Raw genomic sequence first — 19,498 nt, forward strand, 5'->3', positions numbered from 1 at the left:
ACAGGCAAACACGCAAGCATGAATACACACCCGCACGCACACACACGCACTCACACACTCACGCACGCACAGACACAAACTCACAGACACAAAGCCGACCGACACCCAGATCCCTAAACATAAACACTCTGAAGTCTTTATGGCCTTAATGGCTAATGGAGAGGGGAGAAGTGGTGTTGTCTGAAGAGTCTGAAGATGGCCATGGTTAACTGGTGATTCAGGACACTTCAAAGCCTGACGAGGGTGGTGGTCAGAGCCATGGATGTACATGGACCTGGTGATGGTGTGTTTAAAGTGCACTACAGAGTTCAAAGCTGCGAAGCCAGGCATGAGTTACAGGCGGTAGGAATGACTGAGAGACGGCCGTGGTTTAGTTTAGACGGCTACAGGTGCTACAGGGTTACAGCAGGCCTTGATGTCTGGGAAGGAAGTTTAAAGTAGACTATGTGGATGGCCAGCCTGGTCTCATAGAATAGACGTAACATAGTAAAATGTAAATCCGAGACACTCAAAAGTAAGATATGTTACGTTTGGTATGGTTACATAAGACAGAAGGTTACTTAAGGCAAAAACAAAAGTAGGGTGGTTGGTCGGGGTGGATGGGTAGGTGTATAATGAACGTCTAGCAATCCAAAGGTTGAGTTTGAATCTCATCACGGACAACTTTTCAACTACTTACTACTTTTTAGCTACTTTGCAACTACTTAGCAACTACTTAGCATGTTAGCTAACCCTTCCGCTAACCCTAACCTTAACCCTTTAACCTAACTCCTAAACTTAACCCTAACCTTAACCCTAACCCATAGCCTAGCTACAGTTAGCCAACTAGCTGACGTTAGCCACCTAGCTAGAATTTGTAACATATCATACGTTTTTGCAAATTCGTAACTTATAATACGAATTGTAATTCATAAAATATATCATACGAAATAGGTGATGGACATCCACAAATGCGTACACACCATACGGAACGTAACATATCATATTAAATGTAATTTTACGGATTTACGAACAGAATAATACGAAATGCACTGAGACCAGGTTGGGATGGCCTAAAGAGCAGACGTGATTCTAACCTCTAGTAGTTTCTCGTGACTGTAAACATAAATGTTCACTGGCCAGCGCAGAGGTGGTCAGTCAGTAGCTAAGGTCTCAATTTCAGATCAGGAAGGGTTGAATCAACAGTAGAAAGTAAGCTCAGTCTGTCGGTTGCCACTGTGTTACTAGCATACTAATACAATAACAATGTTACACAACTGTGGGTCTTGGATCCTCCAAAAGGTGAGGTCAGAGTTAGATAAATGTCTTCAGGCCTGAGTCTGTCAACAAGCTGAGGACACGTCAGTAGGGAAGACTACTGTCCTCCGTCTGTGAACACCAAGCATCCTTCACCTCTCTCTCCCTCTCTCTCTCTCTCTGAGCCTGTAGTTCTTACCTGGAGCTATTGACAGTCACCCTGCATTCCTCCCCAATAAAATAATATGAGAACAAGGCGCAACCATTCATTACCGCACACCTTAGAGAGATATAGGTTCGGACACTCAGGAAGAACATGAACCCACTGTCTGACAGTAATAACCTTCCACTCAGTATCGCTGATTAGATTTGTGCTTTGTTTTCCTAAGGTTAACTTAATTATAAGATACATATCAAATCAAAATGTGATGTAAGTGTATATTAATGTGATCTAAGTGTATTTCATACTTTTTCTAACTCCCTGGATGATTGGTGCTGGGAGATTCTTTGCATGGTTTTCATGATGTCTCTGTTTCTCATCACACAGAGCAGGACATCACATCACTCCCTGTGTTGTTTCATACAACTGAGAATGATCCATACAACTTTACATACATTGAGAATAATAAAGAATGTAAATCAGTGAAGACGAGTTATCCTATTTATTCAGGTAGTTCATAGAGAGAGACACACTACATGACCAAAATTACGTGGACACCTGCTTGTCGAACATTCCAAAATCATGGGCATTAATATGGAGTTGGTCCCCCCTTTGCTGCTATAACAGCCTACACTCTTCTGGAAAGGCTTTCCACTAGATGTTGGAACATTACTACGGGGACTTGCCTCCATTCAGCCACAACAGCATTAGTGAGGTCGAAGCCCTGATGTTGGGCGTTTAGGCCTGGCTAACAGTCGGCGTTCCAATTCATCCCAAAGGTGTTCGATGGGGTTGAGGTCAGGGTTCTGTGCAGGCCAGTCAAGTTTTTCCACTCCGATCTTGACAAACCATTGCTGTATGGACCTCGCTTTGTGCACGGGGGCATTGTCATGCTGAAACAGGAAAGGGCCTTCCCCCAAACTGTTGCCACAAAGTTGGAAGCACAAAATTGTCTAAAATGTCATTGTATGCTGTAGTGTTAAGATTTCCCTTCACTGGAACTAAGGGGCCTAGCCCGAACCATGAAAAACAGTCCCAGACCATTATTCCTCCTCCACCAAACTTTACAGTTGGCACTATGCACTTTACACCACTCCAGTAGACGCTTGGCATTGCGCATGGTGATCTTAGGCTTGTGTGCGGCTGCTCAGCCTGGAGACCCATTTCATGAAGCTCCTGACGAACAGTTATTGTGCTGACGCTGTTTCCAGAGGCAGTTTGGAACTCGGTAGTGGGTGTTGCAACCGAGGACAGACAATTTTTACGGGCTACGCGCTTCAAATCAAATAAAATCAAATGTTATTTGCCACATGTGCCGAATACAACAGGTGTAGACCTTACAGTGAAATGCTTACTGACAAGCACATAACCAACAATGCAGTTTTAAGAAAAAAAAGTTTCGTAAAAAATAATAAAATAAAATAACAGTAGAGAGGCTATATACAGGGTCTCTTCACAATAACAGCACTTACAGTTGACCGGGGCAGCAGGAGGGCAGAAATTTGACAAACGGACTTGTTGGAAAGGTGGCATCCTATGATGGTGCCACGTTGAAAGTCACTGAGCTCTTTAGTAAGTCCATTCTACTGCCAATGTTTGTCTATGGGGATTGCATGGCTGTGTGCTCGATTTTATACTCATGTCAGCAACGAATCCACTAATTTGAAGGGGTGTCCACATACTTAAGTATATACAGAGCCTTCAGAAAGTATTCATACCTTTTGACTTATTCCACATTTTTTGTGTTGCAGCCTGAATTCACAATGGATTCAATATTTTTCTCTCTCTCACCCATCTACACATAATACATCATAATGACAAAGTAAAAACATGTTTTTGTAGATTTTAGCAAATTTATTGGAAATTAAATACAGAAATATCTTATTTACATATGTATTCACACCCTGGAGTCAATACTTCGTAGAAGCTCCTTTGGCAGTGATTAGAGATGTGAGTCTTTCTGGGTAAGTCTCTAAGAGCTTTCCACATTTGGTTTGTGCAACATTTGCCCATTATTATTTTCAAAATTCTTCAAGCTCTGTCAAATGGGTTGTTGATCATTGCTAAACAACAATTTTCAGGTCTTGCCATAGATATTCAAGCAGATGTAAGTCAAAACTGTAACTCTGCCACTCAGGAACATTCACTGTCTACTTGGTAAGCAATTCCAGTGTAGATTTGGCCTTGTGTTTTAGGTTATTGTCCTGCTGAAAGGTGAATGAATCTCCCAGTGTCTGGTGGAAAGCAGACTGACCTAGGTTTTCCTCTAGGAATTTACCTGTGCTTAGCTCCATTCCGTTTATTTTTTATCCTGAAAAACTCCCCAGTCATTAACGATTACAAGCATACCCATAGCATGATGCAGCCACCACTATTCTTGAAAATATGAAGAGTGGTATTCAGTATTGTGTTGTATTGGATTTGCCCCAAACATAACACTTTGTATTCAGGATTAAAAGTTAATTGCTTTGCCAAACATTTTTCAGTATTACTTTAGTGCTTTGTTGCAAACAGGATGCATGTTTTGTTCTGTACAGGATTCCTTCTTTTCACTCTGTCAATTAGATTAGTATGTGGAGTAACTACAATGTTGTTGATCCATCCTCAGTTCTCCTATCACAGCCATTAAACTCTGTAACAGTTTTAAAGTCACCATTGGCCTTATGGTGAACTCCCTGAGCGGTTTCCTTCCTCTCCAGTAACTTAGTTAGGAATTACGCCTGTATCTTTGTAGTGACTGGGTGTATTGATACCCCATCCAATGTGTAATTAAATAACTTCACCATGCTCAAAGGGATATTCAATGTCTGCTTTTTTGTTTTTACCCATCTACCAATAGGTGCCCTTCTTTGCGAGGCATTGGAAAACCTCTCTGGTCTTTGTGGTTGAATCTGTGTTTGAAATTCACAGCTCGACTGAGGGACCTTACAGATAATTGTATGTGTGGGGTAAAGAGATGAGGTAGTCATTCAAAAATCATGTTAAACACTATTATTGCACGCAGAGTGAGTCCATGCAACTTATTATGTGACTTGTTAAGCACATTTTTACCCCTGAACTTATTTAGGCTTGCCATAACAAAGGGGTTGAATAGTTATTGCCTCAAGACATTTTAGCTTTTCATTTTGAATTAATTTGTAAAAATTTAGAACAACATAATTCCACTTTGACATTATGCGGTATTGTGTGTAGGCCAGTAAATTCAGGCTGTAACACAACAAAATGTGGAAAAGGTAATTGGGTGTGAATACTTTCTGAAGGCACTGTATAGTGTATCTCTGTTACACGTTAGACCTGAATAAAATATGTGAGAGAAACAATGTGTTTAACCTTTACTGTCCCTTAAAAGAGTACTGTTTCTTTCTGTTACGGTCTCTCTTTTCTAAACATGAAAACCAAGACACAAACCCCCTGTGAAGAGATGTTCCCACAGCCTAAACTAAACATGATCAGATGTGTTCCACCCCACATGAAAGAATACTACAGTTTACTATAGAATACTACAGTACTTACTGTAGAATTTTGTAATAAACTGTAGTATACTTTAGAATACTATACTAAACACTTTAGTATACCTCAATCATGTGTAGTAGTTACTATAGAATGTTGTAATATACTGTAGAATCCTATAGTAAATACTACAGTATTGTCCACAAATGGGCGGCAGGTAGCTTAGTGGTTAAGAGCGTTGTGCCAGTAACCGAAAGGTCGCTGGTTGTAATCCCCGAGCCGACTAGGTGAAAAATCTGTCGATGTGCCCTTAAGCAAGGCACTTAACCCTAATTGCTCCTGTAAGTCGCTCTGGATAAGAGCGTCTGCTAAATGACTAAAATGTAAAAGAAACACTGTAGTAATGTCCGCAAAAACATACTACACTTTTTTAACTACAGTATTTAATATGCATATAACCTACCCATTCCCTTCCCCCATATCCCAATTTGTACCACCCATAAGTGAGAAACCAATATGCCAAATATAGACCATATATTGTGTACCCTACATGTGTTATAGAAAAGAGCAGAAGCGCTGAACTATCTCTTTAGACCCCAGTCCTACCTACCTACAGGTTATGGAAAATGTACTCTTTTAGTATTCTCCAGATGTTTCCTTAAGGTGAAAGCCTCCACTTCTGTCACCCTGAAGAAGGCACAGTGATGCCGAAACGTTGGTGGTTTCTTACCCAATATAGTGTGTGCAACTCTCTTTATTTGTTTTTATAGCTTACAGTTTATTCTCCGTTGGTCAGCACCTCTACACTAAATAATGTTCTCTGGGTGTGTCGCCAGCTCATGCTTTTTATTAAAGATAATACAACAAAAACACTATAGTAAATACTACAGTATATACTATCGTTATTTTACTACAATATTTATACTATAGTTAACTGGAAATACTACAGTATACTACAGTAAAGTCCGCAAAAACACTACAGTGAATGCTATAGTTTTTATACCATAGTATACTATAGTATTTTTTAATGTGGGACTCTTGTCCTATCTTATCTGCAGAGGTCTTTTCCCACAGTCCTAGAGGTCCTAGAGGTCAGAGGTTATATTAGAGGAGCTATGATAAGACCACTCTAACCTGAGACCACAGACCAGACAGGCTCTCTGACACCAGGTATTGATGATAAATCACATCCTCTCGCTGATAGTGAGACAGGAGATGCCCCGTCAGCCATCACCGCAGTCATGCTGAAATCCCCTCAGGCAATGACCCAGCCAACACTGATCAATGACCCAGCCAACGCTGATCAATGACCCAGCCCACGCTGATCAATGACCCAGGCCACACTGATGAATGACCCAGGCCACACTGATGAATGACCCAGGCCACACTGATGAATGACCCAGGCCACACTGATGAATGACCCAGGCCACACTGATGAATGACCCAGGCCACACTGATGAATGACCCAGGCCACACTGATGAATGACCCAGGCCACACTGATGAATGCCAACTTTAAAAATACTTACAGCAGGAGAGATGACGAGTGTGGACTTTCTTTAGCCATTGCATGAAAATACTACAGCACCATTAATATGATCTCCTTGGTGCAATGAGTAGGACGGGCCGGTGAGAGGGCAGGCCTTTTCTCTGTCTAAAGCAGAAACACACCTGATTCAGCTAATCAACTAAACACAATGTTCAATTATAACTTTATTAGGTTGAATCAGCTGTGCATGTAACTGTTTTGGCTAGCTGGACCAAAGGCCTGCACCCACACAGGCCCTCGCAGGATAAACCCCGATTTCCTTTAGTAGGGAAGCAACAGGTTGAAAAACATCTCTCTAATTCCCGCCCAAAGGGCATCCTAGCACATTCAAAATACAATAAAGATATCATTGAACAATACAAGGCATCTGATCTTGGAGTCATGGTCCTCCTGTTGTACTGTAATAGACCCATCTCAGTCCCCTGGGAGATGGCTGAGCTATAAATGGCCTGGGGTCTAATGAGCCCACTGCCCCTCAACAGGCTCCGTCTATGACTCCCTAATCTATTTCAGGAGAGTTCTAGAGTTCTGCTTCCATGCACCCTACTGCACTACCCTAGTCCCCTTCCATGCACACTACTGTACTCCCCTAGTCCCCTTCCATGCCCCCTACTGTACTACCCTAGTCCCCTTCCATGCCCCCTACTGTACTACCCTAGTCCCCTTCCATGCACACTACTGTACTACCCTAGTCCCCTTCCATGCACACTACTGTACTACCCTAGTCCCCTTCCATGCACACTACTGTACTACCCTAGTCCCCTTCCATGCACTGTACTACCCTAGTCCCCTTCCATGCACACTACTGTACTACCCTAGTCCCCTTCCATGCCCCCTACTGTACTACCCCTAGTCCCCTTCCATGCACTGTACTACCCTAGTCCCCTTCCATGCACACTACTGTACTACCCTAGTCCCCTTCCATGTACTGTACTCCCCTAGTCCCCTTCCATGCACCCTACTGTACTACCCTAGTCCCCTTCCATGCACCCTACTGTACTACCCTAGTCCCCTTCCATGCACACTACTGTACTACCCTATCCCCTTCCATGCACACTACTGTACTACCCTAGTCCCCTTCCATGCACTGTACTACCCTAGTCCCCTTCCATGCACACTACTGTACTACCCTAGTCCCCTTCCATGCACACTACTGCACTACCCTAGTCCCCTTCCATGCACACTACTGCACTACCCCTAGTCCCCTTCCATGCCCCCTACTGTACTACCCCTAGTCCCCTTCCATGTACTGTACTACCCCTAGTCCCCTTCCATGCACACTACTGTACTACCCTAGTCCCCTTCCATGCACACTACTGTACTACCCTAGTCCCCTTCCATGCACCCTACTGTACTCCCCTAGTCCCCTTCCATGCCCCCTACTGTACTACCCCTAGTCCCCTTCCATGTACTGTACTACTCTAGTCCCCTTCCATGCACACTACTGTACTCCCCTAGTCCCCTTCCATGCCCCCTACTGTACTACCCTAGTCCCCTTCCATGTCCCCTACTGTACTACCCTAGTCCCCTTCCATGCACACTACTGTACTACCCTAGTCCCCTTCCATGCACCCTACTGTACTCCCCTAGTCCCCTTCCATGCACCCTACTGTACTACCCTAGTCCCCTTCCATGCCCCCTACTGTACTCCCCTAGTCCCCTTCCATGCACCCTACTGTACTACCCCTAGTCCCCTTCCATGCACCCTACTGCACTACCCTAGTCCCCTTCCATGCCCCCTACTGCACTACCCCTAGTCCCCTTCCATGCCCCCTACTGTACTACCCCTAGTCCCCTTCCATGTACTGTACTACCCCTAGTCCCCTTCCATGCACACTACTGTACTACCCTAGTCCCCTTCCATGCACACTACTGTACTACCCTAGTCCCCTTCCATGCACCCTACTGTACTCACCTAGTCCCCTTCCATGCACCCTACTGTACTCCCCTAGTCCCATTCCATGCACACTACTGTACTACCCTAGTCCCCTTCCATGCACCCTACTGTACTCACCTAGTCCCCTTCCATGCACCCTACTGTACTCACCTAGTCCCATTCCATGCCCCCTACTGTACTCCCCTGGGTTTATATTACCAAATAAATGTGTTTTTTGTAATCCTTTAAAAGCAAAATAAAGGACTGCTCCATAACTAAAGATGAGCAAATGTCAGGCAAAATATGAGTGTTTGCCAAAACAGCACTTCAGGATGCTAAATAATGACATTTAAAAAGGCTTTTAGATAAAATGATGAAAGTACAATGAATCCTGAAAATGGATGGCCAGGAGCCTGATGAGAATAGGGTGACAGTTTCCATCTGTTTAGAAAAAGCAGATGATAAAGCCACAACTTCACTCATGTTCCCTACAGTTATGGTTGATCCTCTCTCAGTCAAAACAAACATCTGGGGCCATCTAGTGGTCAAAAGGTGCACAACATCAACCATTGTCTCAAGTTTACAGTCGTGGTCAAAAGTTTTGAGAAATCAAATCAAATTGTATTGGCCACATGCACCGAATAAAACAGGTGCAGACATTACAGTGAAATGCTTACTTAAAGCCCTTAACCAACAGTGCATTTATTTTTAATAAAAATGTAGAATAAAACAACAAAAAAGTGTTGAGGAAAAAAAGAGCAGAAGTAAAATAAAATAACAGTAGGGAGGCTATATATACAGGGGGGTACCGGTGCAGAGTCAATGTGCGGGGGCACCGGCTAGTTGAGGTAGTTGAAGTAATATGAACATTTGGGTAGAGTTAAAGTGACTATGCATAAATAATTAACAGAGTAGCAGCAGCGTAAAAAGATGGGGTGGGGGGGCAATGCAAATAGTCCGGGTAGCCATGATTAGCTGTTCAGGAGTCTTATGGCTTGGGGGTAGAAGCTGTTGAGAAGTCTTTTGGACCTAGACTTGGCACTCCGGTACCGCTTGCCGTGCGGTAGCAGAGAGAACAGTCTATGACTAGGGTGGCTGGAGTCTTTGACAATTTTGAGGGCCTTCCTCTGACACCGCCTGGTATAGAGGTCCTGGATGGCAGGAAGCTTGGCCCCAGTGATGTACTGGGCTGTACGCACTACCCTTTGTAGTGCCTTGCGGTCGGAGGCCAAGCAGTTGCCATACCAGGCGGTGATGCAACCAGTCAGGATGCTCTCGATGGTGCAGCTGTATAATTTTTTTAGGATCTGAGGACCCATGCCAAATCTTTTCAGTCTCCTGAGGGGGAATAGGCTTTGTCGTGCCCTCTTCACGACTGTCTTGGTGTGTTTGGACCATGATAGTTCGTTGGTGATGTGGACACCAAGGAACTTGAAGCTCTCAACCTGTTCCACTACATGAGAATGACACAAGTATTGGTCTTCACAAAGTTCGCTTCTTCAGTATTATGTGATATTATTGTCAGATGTTACTATGGTATACTGAAGTATAATTACAAGCATTCCATAAGTGTCAAAGGCTTTTATTGACAATTACATTAAGTTTATGCAAAGAGTCAATAATTGCAGTGTTGACCCTTCTTTTTCAAGACCTCTGCAATCCGCCCTGGCATGCTGTCAGTTAACTTCTGAGCCACATCCTGACTGATGGCAGCCCATTGCATAATCAATGCTTGGAGTTTGTCAGAATTTGTGGGGTTTTGTTTGTCCACCCGCCTCTTGAGGATCGACCACAAGTTCTCAATGGGATTAAGGTCTGGGAAGTTTCCTGGCCATGGACCCAAAATGTCGATGTTTTGTTCCCCGAGCCACTTAGTTATCACTTTTGCCTTATGGCAAGGTGCTCCATCATGCTGAAAAAGGCATTGGTCGTCACCAAACTGTTCTTGGATGGTTTGCGAGAAGTTGCTCTCGGAGGATGTGTTGGTACCATTCTTTATTCATGGATGTGTTCTTAGGCAAAATTGTGAGTGAGCCCACTCCCTTGGCTGAGAAGCAACCCCACACATGAATGGTCTCAGGATGCTTTACTGTTGGCATGACACAGGACTGATGGTAGCGCTCACCTTGTCTTCTCCGGACAAGGTGTTTTCCGGAAGCCCCAAACAATCGGAAAGGGGATTCATCAGAGAAAATCAGTCCTCAGCAGTCCAATCCCTGTACCTTTTGCAGAATATCAGTCTGTCCCTGATGTTTTTCCTGGAGAGAAGTGGCTTCTTTGCTGCCCTTCTTGACACCAGGCAATCCTCCAAAAGTATTCGACTCACTGTGCATGCAGATGCACTCATACCTGCCTGCTGCCATTCCTAAGCAAGCTCTGCACTGGTGGTGCCCCGATTCCGCAGCTGAATCAACTTTAGGAGACGGTCCTGGCGCTTGCTGGACTTTCTTGGGCGCCCTGACGCCTTCTTCACAACAATTGAACCTCTCTCCTTGAAGTTCTTGATGATCCGATAAATGGTTGATTTAGGTGCAATCTTACTAGCAGCAATATCCTTGCCTGTGAAGCCCTTTTTGTGCAAAGCAATGATGACGGCACGTGTTTCCTTGCAGGTAACAAGGGTTAACAGAGGAAGAACAATGATTTCAAGCACCACCCTCCTTTTAAAGCTTCCAATCTGTTATTCTAACTCAATCAGCATGACAGAGTGATCTCCAGCCTTGTCCTCATCAACACTCTCACCTGTGTTAACGAGAGAATCACTGACATGATGGCAGCTGGTCCTTTTGTGGCAGGGCTGAAATGCAGTGGAAATGTTTTTGGGGGATTAAGTTCAATTTCATGGCAAAGAGGGATTTTGGAGTATATGCAAATTGCCATCATCAAAACTGAGGCAGCAGACTTTGTGAAAATTAGTATTTGTGTCATTCTCAAAACTTTTGACCACGACTGTACATTAAAAGGTTATGACTTAGTAGGGTCAGGAGTTTTCCCTGTTCATCACGGCCCAGTTTTTCAAAAGTTTCTGATCGAATTTCAACAATCGGATAGGATTAAATGCATAGGATAGGAGAATGGGCGTATCATTGACTTGAATGGGGACGCCCGTTCTATTCATTCTATTTATATGCATTTAATCCTATCAGATTGCCAAAATCCGATCAAAACTGGGCCGTGATGGTTTGAAGAACTCCAGGTCCAGTAAAAGCATATGTCGAGAGCTGAACGTTCACTATAAAACAAAACTAACCCTCATGCCACAAGTGACTGTCAGGTTTCAAAAGCCAATTTAGGAAAACATACCTCTTCTTAGATTTTAGGTGATATGTCTACTATGATTGAACCATCTCATTTTTGGGAGATATACAGCATGAAAGATATGTTTAGATGGGAATGTGATGCATGGTGAATCTGTGTATAGACTAATTACTGAGAACATTAACCGCCATCTTTTAATTACAAGGTTTCATCATGTAAAAAACCTACGAGCCCCCTGTAAACACCCTGTAAATACTACCACATGACAAGGTCAGCACACGCAGGAGTTGGGAATGCATTTCCAGATTACCACATTACATTTTACATTTTAGTCATTTAGCAGACGCTCTTATCCAGAGCGACTTACAGTTAGTGAGTGCATACATTTTTCATACTGATGGCATGACTAAAACAGAGGTGGTTCGGTGAATCATGATCGCCTGATGAACCTTACCTAAGACTTGAAGACGTGTAACCTCGTCCTCAGGCTAATTGCTGGAGAGAGACCAGACTAGAATACTTGCGTTTCAGTCTAAAGATCCTCATGCAGATTGAAACTCTCCGTCCTCTGAATCTGTATATTGCACCTCGAAAACACCTTAATTCAACATAGAAAACTGTCTTTCCTCTGTCCTCTGTGTTGGACATGAGCTTGGAGGCACTACTTTTCTGGGAACTTCCCTATCTCTCTCTCGCTCTCTAAACTGGAGCTCCATCACCTGGCCATTAGGCCCTGAGGAAACTATCTAGGAGCAACTGTCAACTTGGCTTTTCCACTTCTGTCTGATTTGAAAACTGCTAAAAGCTTCCATTGCCAAGAGTTAGCAGTTGAGAGTCATTTGTGTCAGCGTTGTTCCAGGAGACAAATATATCTGTCTGCTGAGTACTGCTGTAATTTTAAAAGACGGTGTGGAAAAATGAGGCTATGGGGAGCATTTTTACAGTTTAATTTGAACACCACCCTCAATAAGTATGTTACTTAGAGAAAGAGAAACATATAGAGGTAGAGAGAAATAGAGAGAAATAGAGAAACAGAGAGGGAGGGGCACTGTGAGAGATTTACAATCCTCTGTTTCCTGACCTCTCTCACTGTACCTGGGACAGGAAAGGAAAGCCTGCTGACACACACCCCCGTCACATCTGCTTCCTGAGCATTGGGGACGTTGCATGAACATTCATGTGTCCAGTTTTCTGTGGTTAGGATAATATTCCATCAACATCCCACCAAACATACACAGGACATGGTTGCCATGTTCTCAGAATATAAGATGTGAATGTTCTAGACACGTTTCATGTATATATGTCTCCCCCACTTCTAAAACCAAAGTTGCGCCCCTGTCTCTAGGGCATGTGCTTATTGGGTCAGTATAGTTAGGCCCTGTCCAGAAGAAACCCTAAGCCCTCCTCCCTAGGCACTTGTGTAGATCTGAAATAACATGATAGGTGTAAGCAATAGGGTGAATGCACTTTGAAGTAAATCTCAGCTCTGTTTAAAAGTACACTCAATTAAAATGTTTATTGATCATAGTGATTAATGAGTATTATTAAAAATCGTTAATATGCCCCACCAAAATTAGACAACTATACAGACAGCTCTTAAATTGTTGAAATAAGTAAATCATCAATGATGAGAGAATAGTCAAATTAATTGACAACTGACACAGACATGGTGGCGTCGCAGGAAGCTCTGAATGCTGTGAACCAAGAGGTTGTGAGTTCAAGTCCCAGATGAGGACACACTGTGTGTGAGTATCCCTAACCTTGCCAACAGACAAAAAGAGCCTTGGTAATAATGCGTGATGTGTATTAGCATTTTTTGGGACCATCCGGCGACGTCCTGACAACTAATACACAGAAATATTCTTGCAACCTTCCCATGAAACGTGTCTAGAACATTAATATCTTACATTCTGAGAACATGGCAACCACGTTCTGTGTATGTTTGATGGAATATTCCACGTTCTGTGTATGGTTGATGGAATATTCTCCTAACCCTCATAAAACTGGACACATGAATGTTCATGCAACGTCCCATAAAAAACGTCTAGAACATTAATGTTGTATATTCTAGATAAGTTCTGATTGACATTAAGGGAATGTTCTCCTAACATTAACACCACAACATGCTAAAAAGGTTATCCGAAGGTTTTTGCTAACATAGATAGAATGTTCTCCTAACTAACAGAAAGCTGGACACTCAAGCATTAGGGGAACGTTACGGTAACATTACAAAAACGTTCTCTCTCCCTAGTATTGTTAGCTGGGTAGTCTGCACTGACCTCAGATCTGTAACATTTACATAATTTAGCAGACACTCTTATCCAGAGCGACTTACAAATTGGTGCATTCAACTTATGATAGAAAGTGGGACAACCACTTTTTTTCTTCTTTTTTTTAATAATTGGCAAATGTGCTTATATTTAGCAAACGTCTACAATGATAGTCAGAGGGGCTTAGCACAAACAAATCTTGAACCAGGCTATCATCTTCTAGATTTAGACTAAGATCATATACTCTGTATCTATTTAAATGGCTATTCTGTATTTACACTGAACAAAAATATAAAAGCAACATGTAGAGTGTTGGTCCCATGTTTCATGAGCTGAAATAAAAGATCCCAGACATTTTACATACGCACAAAAAGCTTATTTCTCTCAAGTTTTCAAGTTTACATCCCTGGTAGTGAGCATTTCTCCTTTGCCAATATAATCTATCCACCTGACAGGTGTGGCATATCAAGAAGCTGATTAAACAGCATGATCCTTACACAGGTGCACCTTGTGCTGTGGACAATAAAATGCCACTCTAAAATGTGCAGTTTTGTCACACAACACAATGCCACAGATGTCTCAAGTTTTGAGGGAGCATGCAATTGGCATGATGACTGCAGGAATGTCCAGAGCTGTTGCCAGAGAATTGAATGTTCATTTCTCTACCATAAGCCACCTCCAACGTTGTTTTAGAGAATTTGGCAGTACGTCCAACCGGCCTCACAACTGCAGACCACGTGTAATCACACCAGCCCAGGACCTCCACATCCGGCTTCTTCACCTTCAGGATCGGCTGGGACCAGCCACCCGGACAGCTGATGAAACGGAGGAGTATTTCTGTCTGTAATAAAGCCCTTTTGTGGGGAAAAACTAATTCTGATTGGCTGGGCCTGGCTCCCCAGTGGGTGGCCCTGTCTCCCAATCTATCATGTGAAATCCATAGATTAGGGCCTGATTAATTTATTTCAATTGACTGATTTCCTTATATGAACTGTAACTTAGTAAAATCGTTGAAATTGTTGCATGTTGCGTTTATATTTTTGTTCAGTATATTTAAAATGGCTATTCTGTTTAGACCCACATCGGATCACCCTGTATCTATTTGATCATACAGAGGACCAACCACACCTTAATTGTATTCATCCCTATCAACTGTAGAGGCCCAACTTATCAACTAGTAATAAAGGTCTGGCAGAGGAACTGGACCCTCAGGAGAGACTCCTCCATGTAAACCATTCCCTGCGGTGGAGTCTGATTGGTTCACAATGTGTGATGCCTGGTCTACCCACCAATACCATGAGAGAACAGACAGTAACAACCAGAGGAGATGGGACAATGCGGAGCTGGTAAGAATCAACACGTGCACACGCACACATACGCATGAACACACACACGCACACACTACCTGAAACTGTAAGTCCTTATCGCTCTCTCTCTCTCTGATAACAGCCGTTGTCTCCTCTCCAGCACATAGCAACTACTGCTGTGTGTGCACAACTTTCTCACACACACCGTATCCTATCAGTAGGCTGGCTGGGACTTTAGCATTACAACGTCACTGTGAGTGGATGGTAAATACAGGATGTTAACCAGCTCAGTTCTCTGTAGTCAACTACTGTATCCAACTACCCCCATCACCAACCATGATATCTAGATATTACTATAGGACTATATACAATATAATATACTATATACAATATAATATACTATATTACTGCTTTGGCAGAGCCTATTACACTCAAATAATCGTCTCTAAACGTGATCCAGTTGAGTGTATACACACTGCTGTTTACCAGCGTGGTTGAAAGATTGTAAGGCTTGTTTACCAACTTGTTAACCAAGGAGACAAGCAAACATACAAGGAAGCACAGAAAACACAACTTCAAGTTCCTAGTCTATTAAATACATATAAAAGGTTAAAGAGTGACTGCACTTCCTGATTTGGCCTGGTTTTAGATTTGGTTCATCACGAAAGTTAGCGGCCACGAATGAATTCAAACGTGAGTTGGTTTGGGGTGTGGTTTGATGTTGTTGTCTCTTGTGTGTGTTCACAGGTGGGAAGAGATAGACAAATTATTTAGCCAATTAGCTTTAGCCGGCTGGTGTGCGACCTTGGCAAATTTGGTTTGACATTGGATAGCTTCCGGGGCTAGTTAGGGACCGTCAATAAATTGCACAATGTTAAATGAGACAATATTTTCATGTTGCACACCTTTTAGTTCTCATTAAATGCTTTCAATATTTGTACATTAATTTCTACAATTTATAGCTGGTTTGAGGTTTTTAAGTCATTGAAATTTGAATATATTGTTCCATGTACATTGTGTAAATTACAGATGGTCCCTAACTAGCCCCATTTGGATATACATTTACATTTAAGTCATTTAGCAGACGCTCTTATCCAGAGCGACTTACAATTAGTGAGTGCATACATTATTATTATTTTTATATATATATTTTTTTTTTTCATACTGGCCCCCCGTGGGAATCGAACCCACAACCCTGGCGTTGCAAACGCCATGCTCTACCAACTGAGCTACACCCTGCCGGCCATTCCATACCCTACCCTGGACGACGCTGGGCCAATTGTGCGCCGCCCCATGGGATATCCAATGTCAACCTAAATTTACCACGGGCATTACGATTGTGACACGTGCAGCTGCACTACGAATTGACGATTACTTGTGTGCTGCCAACTGTCGGCATGTGGGAAGGATTGAAACAAACCCAACCTTCATTTACGTTGTGATGCAGTCACGACCACAAGTCTCACAAAACTCAGTGTTGGATGAGACTGAAATTATCCTATTTACACTTTGTAGTCAATTTTGATAGGAGATAAATGTTTCTGACTCATATCGATGCCATATAGACTGTTTTCTAAATGAGCAGTTGATTTTTAGGGGCAGTTGCTCTTTAAATTCATAATATAACTGCCTTGTTGCAGGAGAGAGAGTTCTCACAGATATGGACACCGCAGGGTAATGGCAGATATGGAGACATCTGTATTCAACATGGTGACAGCACATGTACTGTAGTAATGTACCATAGTGGGCAGGGAGGGACAGATTCACACTGCCCACAGCTGCCCTCTTTAACTGCTAGGAGGGCCAGCCCATGATATATCATTGAAGCACCACAATCTTTTCTCAGAACTCCCTCTGCCTCCATTTTCCTATGGGAACACAGTACTGACTCACATATGGTTCAAGCCCGAAGGACAACCCCAATTCGAATGAGCTAACACATAGTGATATAATACTATATTAATACCATAGTAATACATAGTAAATAAGACACTGTTATCAACTGAAGAAATACATAGTACACAACATGCTGTATACTAGCTGTCCTTTTTATGGGCAGAATGAATCTCTTCCCAGTGGTGGAAAAAGTACCCAATTGGCATACTTGAGTAAAAGTAAAGATATGTTAATACAAAATGATTCAAGTAAAAGTGAAAGTCACACAGTAAAATACTACTTGAGTAAAAGTCTAAAAGTATCTGGTTTAAAATATGCTTAAAATATTACAAGTAATAGTACATGCTAAAATATACTAAGTATCAAAAGTAAAAGTAAATGCTATAAATCATTTCAAATTCCTTAAGCAAACCTGACGGCACAATTTTGTTGTTTTAAAAATGTATGGATAGCGTTGGGCACACTCCAACACTGACATAATTTACAAATGAAGCATTTGTGTTTAGTGAGCCCGCCAGATCAGAGGCAGTAGAGATGATCATGTGCTCTCTTGATAAGTGCGTGAATCTGACAATTTTCCTGTCCTGCTAAGCATTCAAAATGTACTTTTGGGCGTCAGGGAAAATGTATGGAGTAAAAAGTATATATTTTCTTTAGGAATGTAGTGGAGTAAAAGTAAAAGTTGTTAAAAATAGAAATAGTAAAGTACAGATATCCCCAAAAACGACTTAAGTAGTACTTTAACGTATTTTTACGTAGTTACTTTACACCACTGTCTCTTCCTCATTTAGGACTGTAGGGCGTAGTATAACCTTGCTTCTCTGATTGTTAGAACTTTCAGTTCCACCTAAACCTCAACTAGAGAAGAAGAGGTGTAACAGTAACTGTACAAAATCATTTCCCTGTCTTTCCCCTGAAGAATGGCTTTGTCCACTGGAACATTTTTAGACTTTTGAGGGGAAATTTATAAATATATAGGGATTGTTTGTAAAGAGAAGAGTAGAGTGGAATATTACAAACCGTTATTAGGAGGGATAAAGTTCCCACGCTACTAAACACACTGCCACCCTCTGCCCTGAGAGAGAGCGAGAGAGGGGGTGGAGAGGGAGAGAGAGGGGGTGGAGAGGGAGGGAGAGGGGGTAGAGAGGGACGGAGAGGTGGTAGAGAGGGACGGAGAGGGGGTAGAGAGGGAGGGAGAGGGGGTAGAGAGGGAGGGAGAGGGGGTAGAGAGGGAGGGAGAGGGGGTAGAGAGGGAGGGAGAGGGGGTAGAGAGGGGGTAGAGAGGGAGGGAGAGGGGGTAGAGAGGGAGGGAGAGGGGGTAGAGAGGGAGGGAGAGGGGGTAGAGAGGGAGGGAGAGGGGCTAGAGAGGGAGGGAGGGAGAGAGAGGGGGTGGAGAGGGAGGGAGAGGGGGTAGAGAGGGATGGAGAGGGGGTAGAGAGGGATGGAGAGGGGATAGAGAGGGACGGAGAGGGGGTAGAGAGGGATGGAGAGGGGATAGAGAGGGACGGAGAGGGGGTAGAGAGGGAGGGAGAGGGGGTAGAGAGGGAGGGAGAGGGGGTAGAGAGGGACGGAGAGGGGGTAGAGAGGGAGGGAGAGGGGGTAGAGAGGGATGGAGAGGGGATAGAGAGGGACGGAGAGGGGGTAGAGAGGGAGAGAGAGGGGGTAGAGAGGGAGGGAGAGGGGGTAGAGAGGGAGGGAGAGGGGGTAGAGAGGGAGGGAGAGGGGGTAGAGAGGGAGGGAGAGGGGGTAGAGAGGGAGAGAGAGGGGGTGGAGAGGGAGGGAGAGGGGGTAGAGAGGGAGAGAGAGGGGGTGGAGAGGGAGGGAGAGGGGGTAGAGAGGGAGGGAGAGGGGGTAGAGAGGGAGGGAGAGGGGGTAGAGAGGGAGGGAGAGGGGGTAGAGAGGGAGAGAGAGGGGGTAGAGAGGGAGAGGGGGAGGGAGAGGGGGGAGAGAGGTAGTGAGAGGGGGGAGAGAGGGAGGGAAAGAGGGTAGAGAGCGAGGGAGAGAGGGTAGAGAGGGAGGCAGGAAAATGGTTGGGAGTGGTAACCATGAAAGCTGGAAGCTCCCAACAACTTTCCAGTCCTCTGGAGGAGGTTTCCAGCAGCACTCTGTGTCTGTGATTCCCACCACCACTCTGCAATCAGGCCTGCACAAAATCTGCCATTACCTCACTTGCCATGCTGAACTCAGTGAGTGTGTGAACTCATGTGTGAGGAAGAGATAGGGAACTTTCTAATTGACACTGTGGCAAATAGACAAATAGAGAGAGAAACCATATACAGTAGGTAGAGACTGACTGAACTGAGGGAAGCCTGACAGAGTGAGAAACTACTACCATAGGCTGAAAACACAGGGAAGGGCTCTCGTTGGCCATGAACGTGTAAAAGAGAGAAGAATAGAGAAAGGGACAGAGAGAGAGAGAGAGATAGAAAGAGGACGTGGAAAGAGGGTAGAGATAGCCCCAACCTCAGAGGAGCAATGCGGCCGTCAGTCCATGTCAA

General features: G+C 43.7%; 1 protein-coding gene across 1 annotated transcript in view; it reads right to left on the reverse strand.

The window, feature by feature from the left end:
- LOC311139050 (rho guanine nucleotide exchange factor 3-like) overlaps positions 1–19,498 on the reverse strand; it is a 93,137-nt gene that overhangs the window by 71,756 nt on the left and 1,883 nt on the right. The gene's annotated exons all lie outside the window — the stretch shown is intronic.

The sequence above is a fragment of the Coregonus lavaretus genome, assembly GCF_964263955.1.
Source record: "Coregonus lavaretus genome assembly, chromosome: 12".
Lineage (NCBI taxonomy): Eukaryota > Metazoa > Chordata > Actinopteri > Salmoniformes > Salmonidae > Coregonus > Coregonus lavaretus.